Below are 12132 nucleotides of genomic sequence, written 5' to 3' on the forward strand. Positions count from 1 at the left end.
CACGACATTTTTGTGAGAGAGCAGAATGGGGCGGCCCGCGAAACTTACGGACTTCGGACGTGGTCAGGTGATTGGGTGTCACTTGTGTCATACGCCTGTCCCGCGAGATTTCCACATCCCTAGCTCCACTGTTTCCGATGTGATTGCGAAGTGGAAACGTGAATGGATACGTACAGCACAAAAGTGTAAAGGGCGACCTCTCTGTTGACTGACAGAGACCGCCGACAGTTGGGGAGTGTCGGAATGTGTAAGAGCCAGACATGTATTCAGACCGTCACACAAGAAACTCCAAACTGCATCAGGATCCACTGCAAATACTATGGCAATTAGGCGGGAGGTGAGAAAACTTGCATTTAATGGTCGAGCGGCTGCTCATAAGCCACACATCACGCCGGTAAATGACAAACGACGCCTCGTTTGGCGTTAGGAACGTAAACGTTGGACGACTGAACAGTGGAGAAACGTTATATAGAGCGACGAATCACGGTACACAGTGTGGCGATCCGACGGCAGGATTTGGGTATGGCAAATGCCCGGTGAACATCATCTGCCAGCGTCTGCAGTGCCAACAGTAAAATTCGGAGGCGTTGGTGTTATGGTGTGGTCATGTTTTTCATGAAGGGAGCTTGCACGCCTTGTTGTTTTGGGGGCACTATCACAGCACAGATCTACATTGATGTTTTAATCACCTTCTTCCTTCCCACTGTTGAAGAGCAATTCGGAGATGGCGATTGCACCTTTCAACACTATCGAGCACCTGTTCATAATGCACGGCCTGTGGCGAATTGGTTGCACGACAATAACATCCCTTTAATCGACCTTCCTGCACAGAGTCCTCACCTGAGTGCTATAGAACACCTATGGGATGTTTTTGGAACGCCGACTTGGTACCAGGCCTCACCGATCGACATCTATACCTCTCTCAGTGTAGCACTCTGTGAAGAATGGGCTGCCATTCCCCAAGAAACCTTCCAGCATCTGGTCGAACGTGTGCCTGCGAGAGTGAAAGCTCTCATCAAGGCTATGGGTGGGCCAACACCATTCTGAATTCCAGCATTACCAATGGAGGGCGCCACGAACTTGTAGGTCTTTTTCAGCCAGGTGTCCGGATACTGTTGATCACATAGTGTATGTGGCAGAACGTACTTCCCGTAACACTTATCATTTTTCATCCCGCCTTTCTCACCTTTTTCCCGTTAAATTCGAGAATGGTGTGTGGAAGGAACGATTGTCGATAAACTACCGTGTGAGCCCTAATTTCTCTGACTTTTGCGCTGTGACCATTTCACGAGTCGCATGTGGGAGGAGACAGAATCTCGTACGAGTGTTCTTCCAACGTACACTCTCAGAACTGCTGCATAAAATCTGTCCAAGGCATCTCTCTTCGTTGGATCATTTCTGTTTCTTCTGTTAGCACACTGTAAATAGTAACGGTTCTATAATAGTCTCCTGGGGCACTGACGAAATTATCTTTACATCTGTCGATTTCGCCCCGCCACAACAACGTCTCCCTCTCTCTCTCTCTTTCTCTTTCTCTCTCTTTCTCCCTGTCTCTCTCTCCCATTTTACGATGGATTGCTGAAAAGTAATATCTCTGAATTTTTCATCTTGTTCTCAATATCTTTTGAGGTATTATACAGCATGCATATTTATCAGTCGACGATACCGCATCGCTGACGCAAATTGCAACGCTTTACCGCTAGAGGGGTCCGAATTGTAGCGTGTGACATAGCGCAGTGTAGAACAACTGTGTTGGTGCGTGAGAGAGAGCGTGTCGTAAGATCTCAGAAAACTTAAAGCACGAATTCGCGGGGCACGTCCACACATGAAGCACCCTCTTCTTCAGCATGACAATGCCATAGCACACAAGAACGGCGCGACATCTGCAACAATCCGACGCCTTGGGTTCACAGACATCGATCATCCTCCGTACAATTCCGACTCGGCTTCATCTGAGTTTCATCTGTTTCCAGAACTTAAAGAACACCTTCGAAGACTTCAGTTAGATAGTGATGAAGCGGTGCAAGCAGCGGTGAGGCTGTCGCTCCGTCAACGATGTCAGACACTTTACAGTGACGGTATCATCAAAATGGTCTCTCGTTACGAGAAAAGTGGTCGCCAGGGTGCTAATTAGGTAGACATGAATAATAACACTACTGGCCATTAAAATTCTACACCAAGAAGAAATGCAGATGATAAACGGGTATTCATTGGACAAATATATTATACTAGAACTGACATGTCATTACATTTTCACGCAATTTGGGTGCATAGATACTAAGAAATCAGTACCCAGAACAACCACCTCTGGCCGTAATAATACCCTTGATACGCCTGGGCATTGAGTCAAACAGAGCTTGCATGGCGTGTAGAGGTACAGCTGCCCATGCAGCTTCAACACGATACCACAGTTCATCGAGAGTAGTGACTGGCGTATTGTGACGATCCAATTGCTCTGCCACCTTAGGGTTTTGCAGGGATCGAATGAAGGGTAGAGCCACGGGGGTCGTAACACATCTGAAATGTAACGTCCAGTGTTCAAAGTGCCGTCAATGCGAACAAGAGGCGACCGAGACGAGTAACCAATGGCACCCCATACCATCACGTCGGGTGATACGCCAGTATAGCGATGACAAATAGACGCTTCCAATGTGCGTTCACTGCGATGTCGCCAAACATGGATGCGACCATCATGATGCTGTAAACAGAACCTGGATTCATCCGAAAAATGACGTTTTGCCATCCGTGCACCCAGGTTCGTCGTTGAGTACACCATCGCAGGCACTCCTGTCTGTGATGCAGCGTCAAGGGTAACCGCAGCCATGGTCTCCGAGCTGATAATCCATGCTGCTGCAAACGTCGTCGAACTGTTCGTGCAGATGGTTGTTGTCTTGCAAACGTTCCCAACTGTTCTCTCGGGTATCCAGACGTGGCTGCACGATCCGTTACAGCCATGCAGATAAGATGCCTGTCATCTCGACTGCTAGTGATACGAGGCCGTTGGGATCCAGCACGGCGTTCTGTATTACCCTCCTGAACCCACCTATTTCATATTCTGCTAACAGTCATTGGATCTCGGCCAACGCGAGGAGCAATGTCACGATACGATAAACCTCAATCGCGATAGGCTACAATCCGATCTTTATCCAAGTCGTAAATGTGATGGTACGCATTTCTCCTAGTTACACGAGCCATCACAACAACGTTTCACCAGATAACGCTGGTCAACTGCTGTTTGTGTATGAGAAATCAGTTGAAAACTTTCCTCATGTCAGCACGTTGTAGGTGTCGCTACCGGCGCCAACCTTGTGTGAATGCTCTGAAAAGCTAATCATTTGCATATAACAGCATCTTCTTCCTGTCGGTTAAATTTCGCGTCTGTATCACGTCATCTTCGTGGTGTAGCAATTTTAATGGCCAGTAGTGTAAGATGTACGATGTTAACAACGTTTGGCTTACTTAGAAACCTCTGTTTTCTCATGGAAAATTCGGAGGAATTACTTTTCAGCATGTCATTGTATTAGCATTTCTCCACGCATATTGAAGGCTGGTTTGCAAGTTGCGTTCGGTCTATTTAACAGATACGAATATATGGATATTCGATCCGCCATTAAGTAGATGAGATTTCTTGGTCGTCCCAGTTAAGGAAAAATTGAAGTGAACTGAGGAACTGAAATCTCAAAGCCGAAGGACAACGTCATCCGCTTGGATTTACACAGAAGGTCTCACTTACCGCGGAGGAGTTAATGAAGCCTCGACTTCAGCCACTGGCTTGTGAACGGCTGCAGCCTGTGCGGACCGCACTGTGCGACTGACGATTAGGGCCTAAGCTGCTCCCCACCAGTCACTGGCGCTCCTTCTCAAGTGGCTATCAGTCTACTGGGAATTGTCTCCTACTGATAATCTGAGATGGACAACCTCTTCAGATTTTATCAAACTTACTGATTTTAGATTACATTCATATCATTTAATTGAGTAATTGGATGCCAGTTGCAAAAGCAATTTCTCCATTTACTTTTTTTTATATATTGGTTGACATTAATACAATAGTCATAAAGGAAGAAGCATAAACAAAAATGAAATTACTGTTCCACACTATCAGATGTTGAGCATCAACCGAATGACCAAAAATCACGGAAGAGATTATTCCATTCTAAGGTATGCCGTGTACGGCGCACGAATGTTGCAGCTAGATGCGGCGTATGGCGCCAGTGCAAAACATGATACTGACTAGTCTGTTACAGAGAGGTGTGTACTGAACACGACAGCACGTTGCAGGTTAACCGACCCTGCACGTCAGATGATCACTGGTGCAAGACGCATAGAACACAGAATATCAGAGATTACAGCGTTCCAGAGGCCAAAGGTTTCCAGCGTGAATCTTCTACTCTGTCTGCAAAAGTGAAGCACCCAGAAGGGAAGGAGCAAAAGATACGAAACTTCAGTTCAGAGGATTACGTGATCTTATTTCACTGGTTACAAAAATCTAGCTAAATTTATAAAATACTTGGCAGTATTAGTTTACTTATCAGTACGACGTAACATCCCACTGCCCAAGAGTCATGAACTGATATGGTTGCGAAGTACGTCAAAAAGCCGTTGTATCCTCTGATGAGGCAAACTGGCGTACAACTGTTGTAAATGGTCCTTGATATCCTGGATACTGACATTCGGACCGAGATGACGTCCGAGTTGGTCCCTGATATGTAATATCAGAGATAGATCATGGGTTCTTCCTGGCCACGGGGGCACCTCAGCATCACGAAGACTCTTGCTAGAGTCACTTGCCTCTATGGACGAGCAGTATCCTTTTGCAAAACGGCTCCACCGTTACGTGAGAGACAAGACATCAGGTTGCAGTATGTCCGTGACGTACGCATGTACCGTCTGAGTTTCCTCCATCACTATCAGATTTGAACTCAGTTCACACCCAATGGCTCCCCACACCATGACTCCAATAGTAACACCACTGTGCATCTCGAAAGTATTGGAAGATTGGGATTTCTCCACAGGCAGTCATCATACTGTCCAAAGATTGTCATCCGAGGTAGTGTAGAACCACTATTCATCGCTTGACATAATGCGACCCCATTCATCAGCGTACGATTCTCGCCGACGGCGCCTCTCCAAATGCTGCCGTATGTGTTTTGATGTTAGTGGCAGCACATGCATGCGACGGTAATTCCCTAGTCCGGTCCAATGGCCCGGAATCACACGGCACTTCTGCGTTAATAGGTCCAAGGTTCCCGTTGTGCTAAGAATCGTTGATGATGCTTTAATGAGCATATTCAATCTTGGGATGCAAGATAACCCACAGAAGTTCAGAGTCAGTGAACGTGACGTGAGAAGAGCGATACTGGCTTGATGGAGAAAGAATCAACCAATTGGACCCCATTACTTGAGTAATAGGGTTTAAAATCCCCCCTCCCGCCCGCTTCTTTCGCAACTGACGTTCCTGCCTGGACCTTTTTTTATTACTCGGTAGTACTCTTAGATATGCACTCCCTTCCCCCAATAAATGGGAAGAAATATGCCAGAAATAAATTCGCCGCAGTTAATAACATAATAACCGATTCTAGAAAAAATGATAGGTATATATGGGGGAGATGTCCGCCCCCGGTAGCTAAGTGGTCAGCGCGACGGAATGTCAATCCTAAGAGCCCGGGTTCGATTCCCGGCTGGGTTGGAGATTTTTCTCCACTCAGGGAGTGGGTGTTGTGTTGTCCTAATCGTCATCAATTCATCCTCATCGACGCGCAAGTCGCCGAAGTGGCGTCAAATCGAAAGACTTGCACCTGGCGAACGGTCTACCCGACGGGGGGCCCTCGTCACACGACATTTCTTTCATGGGGGAAATGAAAACTAACAATTACTATTACAGCTAGTGAACTGGAGACTACCTTGGGTAGAACACGTGTCAGACGTGATCCATGACTACCTCTTCCGAGTTCTGTCGAAACATCTACTCCCATCAGTCACCGCGAGGACAGTCTTCTTAGAGTGAGCGATTAATACACAGAATATCTCTACCGTCTGGTTAAACAGAGCTCTGATAGCAAGCGAAATGCCTTATCTCATGCGAGCTTCGCCGTTCTCGTACCCTGTGTAGCGACCATTTTTTCTATCCCGACTTCCGTATTTTGCATGAAAGTAGGAATGTTAATTTATCTATACATTGACTGGTATTGAGAGGTTTTGTTTTATCCCCGCTAGTTCTTAAATTAACCCCAGTTTGTCACTACACGTATTGTCTTCCCAGTTCTAAAGGAAAAAACCATAAGTAAATTAATACTAGTGTTTTCAATAGATTCTCGTTCTCTTGTTTTAGTTACTAGTCTGCAGTTTATTCTTGGTGAAAATCGCGTAACCTAATTATTTGTGGACCTAAATCGAAGTAAAGTTCAAGACGAATAGTCAGTTTCAAATTAACACGTTATTTTATTTAACAATGATTATTAATAAATCAGTTCATCCACACGTTCGCATTCAAAGGGGTTCTTTTGAATAAGTATCTAATCTGGAATCCCGTCAATATCAGAGATACTAAACAATGTTCTGTCACTTTCGATAAAATGATTGTTCCCGTTTAATATCCATAAACTGTCTCAAACTATGATTACTAGTCGCGTGAAGTAAAGCTTTTCCACTATCACAATACAAAGTCCGAATCTGTCCAAAAAATCGTTAATTCCGTAAAATATTTAAATCTTCACACGAAGTGACGTTAAAGTCAGAGAGATTATTGATGAACTCCCCGTTCCTCTAATATGACAAAAGTTCTAATTCTGATCTGAAATTAATGCTTCCTAAAAAACAATCTCGTCGCGATTTATTCTTGCGCCCTGGTTTAATAAAGCTCCTATTGTTGCTTCCTAAGCTGTACATCCTAACTGACTTCGAACAGACTAGAGGATAGAGACTGGAGTATCATAATTGCGTTGTATGTCTATTTATACTTTAGTAAACGCTATCTTTGGTGTTGAAGACCTACGTTCTGTGACTATAATATTGATTTTCTCATATATAAGAATAACTAATAATTTAACCATTTCTATCGTTTTCCCCCCCTCTCATGCTTCCAAAATTTATGATTAAAATTCTTTTCTTTTTCTATTATTTTTCTACTATAGATTTCCCTCTGTTTGTCTCTTATTTCTATTTCGTAAATTACTACTTGTGGAGGGGCTTGGGACATTTTCTGAATTTATATTTCGCGGGCATGGGAGCTAATTTGGGAGCTATCTTGGTTTATTAACACCGAGAGGCGTTGTAAGTGTTACACCTGCACAGAGGGAAAGACAAATGGTGGTAGAGGGTACCCTCCGCCTTACACCATACGATGCCTTGCGGAGTGTATATGTATATGTAGATGCAGATGCCGTCGTCATGTATCGCTGTACCTTCTGCATTATTTCTTGTAATAGCCACCTATCGTGTCGACGTCACTTGTGGTGTAGTAAACTGGAATATCTACGCTTACGAACGACTGAGGCAGAGATAAGTACAGTGCTGGACGGAGTTCGTAGTTCGCCACAGCGAATGGAAAAGTTCGGCGTGTCACGTGTGTAACATGGCGTCACATCTTGTATTGGCTGTCGGCGTGACTGTCAACCCAAGCGTTAACAAGACGTATGCGACAGCCGCCTGATCGTACGTTTCCGACACTTGAGACGCTGTATCTTCGAGGCCGCACAGGCGCTAGTATTTTCTCGTGCCGCTGTGTCAAGGATACAGCAGTGAGTATTTCGATTCGTGGAAAACTACAGCTGCTCTGGGAAACATGTTTATGTTAGAGATCAGCGTCAACTATCGCTGGCTGTAACACCTGATAGATAGGTCGACCAGAATGCAGAAAAAAACTGGCCTTTTAGATGCTTAATGAGTGCAAAAGGATTTCCACTATGAAACGTAGAGGACATGGCTGTTAGGTGAAACGAGTACATTGAGGGCCTCTATGTGTTGGAGGAAATGTCTGATGACGTGATAAAGAAGAAATTGGAGTTGATATGGAAACCATTGTGTGTCAAATTTTAGTGTCAGAATTCAACAGACCTTGCAAGAATTTTGTTCAAATAAGGCGGAGGAAGTTAGAACCAAACAATTATTCAGATAGTGATTAATGGAGAGAGATACCATCGGTCTTTCAGGAAAATAACTCATCCACACAATCGCGACGTTATCAAAGTCAGATGAATAAAAGAATTTCTATCAGCTTATCACCTTATTCATCCAAATTCCTGACAAGATTAACATAAAAGAGAATGGAAAAGAAAACAAGAGAATCTTTTAGTTGACAACTAAAGTTGCTTTAGGAAAACTAATGGTGCCGAAGAAGCAATTCTGATGTTACACTTGATAACGGAAGCAAGACTTAAGAAAATTCAAGGTACATACATGGGTTTGTCGATGTAGAAAAATGGTTGGCGAACATAAAATTGTGCAAGATGTTCGAAACTCACAGAAAAATAGGTACAAGGTATAGGGAAAGATGGATGATATATAATACGTCCAAGGACCAAGACTATGAGGCCAAGAGATGCCTGTTCGGATTATAAAGAGCGGAAGACAAGGATGTGGTCTGTCTATCGAAGAAACAATGACTCAAGCAAAATGAAGGTTCAGGAACAGGTTTAAAATTCAAGGTGAGTGGCTATCAGTTATAAGATTCACTGATGACGTTGCTACACGCAGTGCAAATAAAGAAGAATTACAGGACCAGTTAAATGGGATGAACAAACGACTAAACACAGGATATAGACTGAGAACAACCCAAAGAAAGACAAAAGAAATGAGGGACAGAGGAAAGGAGATTAGCGAAAAAGTTACATTAAAATTGGAGATTACGTACGAGAATAAATGAAGAAATTTTCCTAAATTAGAAGAAAAATAACATCTGACTGATGGATGAAGTATGGAGGATATAGAAAGTGAAGTAACATGGGCAAAGAGGGAGTTCCTCGTTAAAAAATCTGCTGTTTTAAAACATAATCATTTTTTTTGGGGAACAAGTTTCAGAGAATCTATCTATGGATCACAGCATTGTATACAATTCTATCATGGACCATGGGACAACTGACAAAAAAAAAAGAGAATCGAACCTTTTGAGATCACGTAAATTTTGAAAATTTGCTGGTCTAATAAGATAACGAATTAGGAGGCCCTCTGCGGAATAAGGGGGAAGGGAGAGAAATAATGTATGGAAAACATGACTAGAAGAAATGATAGGACAAGACAGAGATTAGAATATTTTTGTCAACAGCTTTCGTACTAGTTTTATGTGTCCCCCAATAGTTTTCCTCCAGCGATAAACTCTTTATTGTAAGTAGAGCGGCTATGTTAGGTCATGGCACATGTTAATCAATGGGATATATATTCAGATGAGTTGTCACACCCCTTCCCACTCCTTCCAAGGCCAACGTCAGCATCAACCCTTCCTACTCCCTCCCCCACCTTCCTCCCCCCCTCCACCTCCCCCACACCTGGTACTCCTACCCTGCCCCTTCTCTGCCCATCCCCGAATTCTGTAGGTCAACTGTGTGGCATAAAATTGATGGCACATTGCCATGTTGGTTGTCAGATCTCCACCCCAAGTTGCTCTAGGCCTTCTGTTGATCAGAAAAGTCACCGTACTCTCTATGCGTGCCAAGCACACTAAGCTTCACTCATGTTTTGTACACCGTTGCGAGAGAACCGACAGGTATTAAGCACAGTAGCTGGACATCGCAGGATATCTTTGCGCGAGGTACCGCTAAGCACACCGGTAAGGCATGGAGATTATTCTGGATCACGTACGTCTCTTTAGGGATGCGGCCGGTCCCGACTTCCTGTATACGGACAGTAATGCCCGTCCACACAGGACCGTCGAGGTATCGGATACACTGGAAACTCAAGATATTGAAGTATGGGATGACCTGCGTACTCGCTGGACTTAAACGCTATAGAATATGCGTGGGATGCTCTTGGCAGACGTGTTTGTCAAGGAACACCCCCTCCAAGAACGTGCAAGAACTAAAAACCTCCTTGAGAGAAGATTGTGACAGTATCCCACAAGTACACCTCAACGGTTTGGCAAGCAGCGTGAATAACAGCTGCAGAACATGCATTAGTGCCCGAGGAGGGCATATTCCTTATTGAGAGTCCGATATCGACCTTTATGTTGGGAATCTGATCTGTGTCAAACATGAACGTTATTTAGCTCTTTATCCTACTTTCCCAAGTGGTGGAAACTGCACCATTTGTGTTACAGATATACTGCTCCACCTCTAATACGTATGTACTGTGTTTCGTGCTGTCCATCATTGCCTGTGATTGTTCCTGTCCAATAATGTCTCTGTTATTTAGCAAATCCAAGTGTAGAAATGTAATGATATGACTTGCAGTGAGCAGACTGACTGAACAGAGAGACGACTGTTTGCTCTTAAGATTAATTGACGGGTCTTTGGCAGAAGCGGCTAACGTTTTTAACGGGCAATGAGTACCGTATCGTTTATCCACTTTGACTAGAGTGATGTTGCAGCCACTAGTTGGAATTGTTTTGAGCAACTGGTCGGCTGTTAGCCTTTGTTTTGTTTACGTTTAGCTTGCGTGGCGTAACAGATATCTGACGCAAAGCACCGTTTATTATTAGCCCGTCCTCTTAAAGCAATGGCTATGCTTATGAATTTCAACAGCCATTCTGTATGAACGTCCGTGATAATTGCCAGCTTCAACCAAAACGGTGAGTATGATCACTCACAAGCAATGCACTACCGACGGAGGTATGCACCTATCCTTTGCCTTTTGTAAGCCGAAGTTCTGTCGTTCCGAATTCCCATTGGGATGTAATTTACAATCACGACTCCATGACAAGGCATCGTTTGTCTACAGTAGATCTCAACTAGTTCGAAATTTTCTTCAAGTCTTTCTTAGTAACAGCTACGTCACATTTTCGATAAATGCGGACGATACTGTCTGTCGCTTTTCGAAAGTAAGTTTAGTAAGTTTCAATTGTGTCGTTTCCAACTAGGCCGGAGTGCTCGTAGCTTTATGAATACTTGCCGTACGATGTCCGGTTGGTGTAAAAACTTGACTGAGGTTCCAAGGGCACATTGGTGCCGCACGAACGACCACCGCAGACCAGATAGTTAATAGGCGCCTGTGTAGTTTACACCGCCAATATTTGGCGCCAGCGGTTGCTTGGAGGTGCCGAGTTGCTGATCACCACGCTTTGTCCCTGGATGAAATTTTAAATCGGTCCTTGGATGACTGTGACACTGTTGAAGGTCATCCGTCCGCCAGATGGAAACATTAAGCTCAGGGACACACTATTCGAGAAAGGTTGACAGTGTGCCGGCGCCGCGTTAACCCTTTGCCTTCCTTCATCCTCGTACAAAACTAATCTGATACATCACTATCCATTATCTAATGTAAAGTATCCGGACACTTATAGTGGACAATAATATGAGGTGCATCCATCCTTCACCTTTACGACGGCGTGAACATTGCCGGGGAACATTTCAGTGAGATGTCTGAATGTCAGTGGGGAATGACTTCATGAAGAGCCGAAACCATAGTAGATAGTGTTGTTGGACGCTGGGGTCTGGAGTGAAGTCAGTGTTCCAACTCATACCAGACGTGTTCCATTGTGTGCAAGTTGGGACTCTGGGCCGGTCACCCATATTATTGCCCTTTAACTATTGCCTTGTAGATGCATTCTATAGGTACATAATCACGCTCATATAAACAGTCATCGTCTCCGAACTGTTCCTCTGCTGTACAATGCAGTAAAACGCGTTCCTGTTTCTCGGCATTTATCATTTTCTTACTCGGAGCACATCCTAACTAAGAAAAACGTTAGAAATGAACAAACTAGTGTATTTTGCACATTTTCATTCACTAATAAGTCATGGTATCATTTTTGGGGGAAACTTAAGTTATAGGTTTATACACTACTGGCCACTAAAACTGCAAAACGAAGCACGGAATAATAAAAACACCTGAGTATCTTTCTACAGGACATATAACTATCGCCTGAAAACTTCACATAGAATATTTCAAGATCGTAGTGCTGCGTTGTAGAGGCTCGGATCGATTATTGGTATGCAAATATCGAGTTCTGTAGGAATCAATCCACCCAACAACTGAATTAACACT

The 12132-nt window shown here is 44.0% G+C and overlaps 1 protein-coding gene across 2 annotated transcripts in view; it reads right to left on the bottom strand.

Moving 5' to 3' along the window:
- LOC126251741 (proton-coupled amino acid transporter-like protein CG1139) overlaps nucleotides 1–3863 on the bottom strand; it is a 139949-nt gene extending 136086 nt beyond the window's left edge. For both annotated transcript variants that reach the window (XM_049952351.1, XM_049952350.1), the window contains exon 1: nucleotides 3734–3863. The gene's annotated coding sequence lies outside the window, so the exon portion shown is untranslated. The remainder of the gene's footprint in view (nucleotides 1–3733) is intronic.
- Nucleotides 3864–12132: the final 8269 nt, after the last annotated feature.

This window comes from Schistocerca nitens, chromosome 4 (genome assembly GCF_023898315.1).
Source record: "Schistocerca nitens isolate TAMUIC-IGC-003100 chromosome 4, iqSchNite1.1, whole genome shotgun sequence".
NCBI classification, from domain to species: domain Eukaryota; kingdom Metazoa; phylum Arthropoda; class Insecta; order Orthoptera; family Acrididae; genus Schistocerca; species Schistocerca nitens.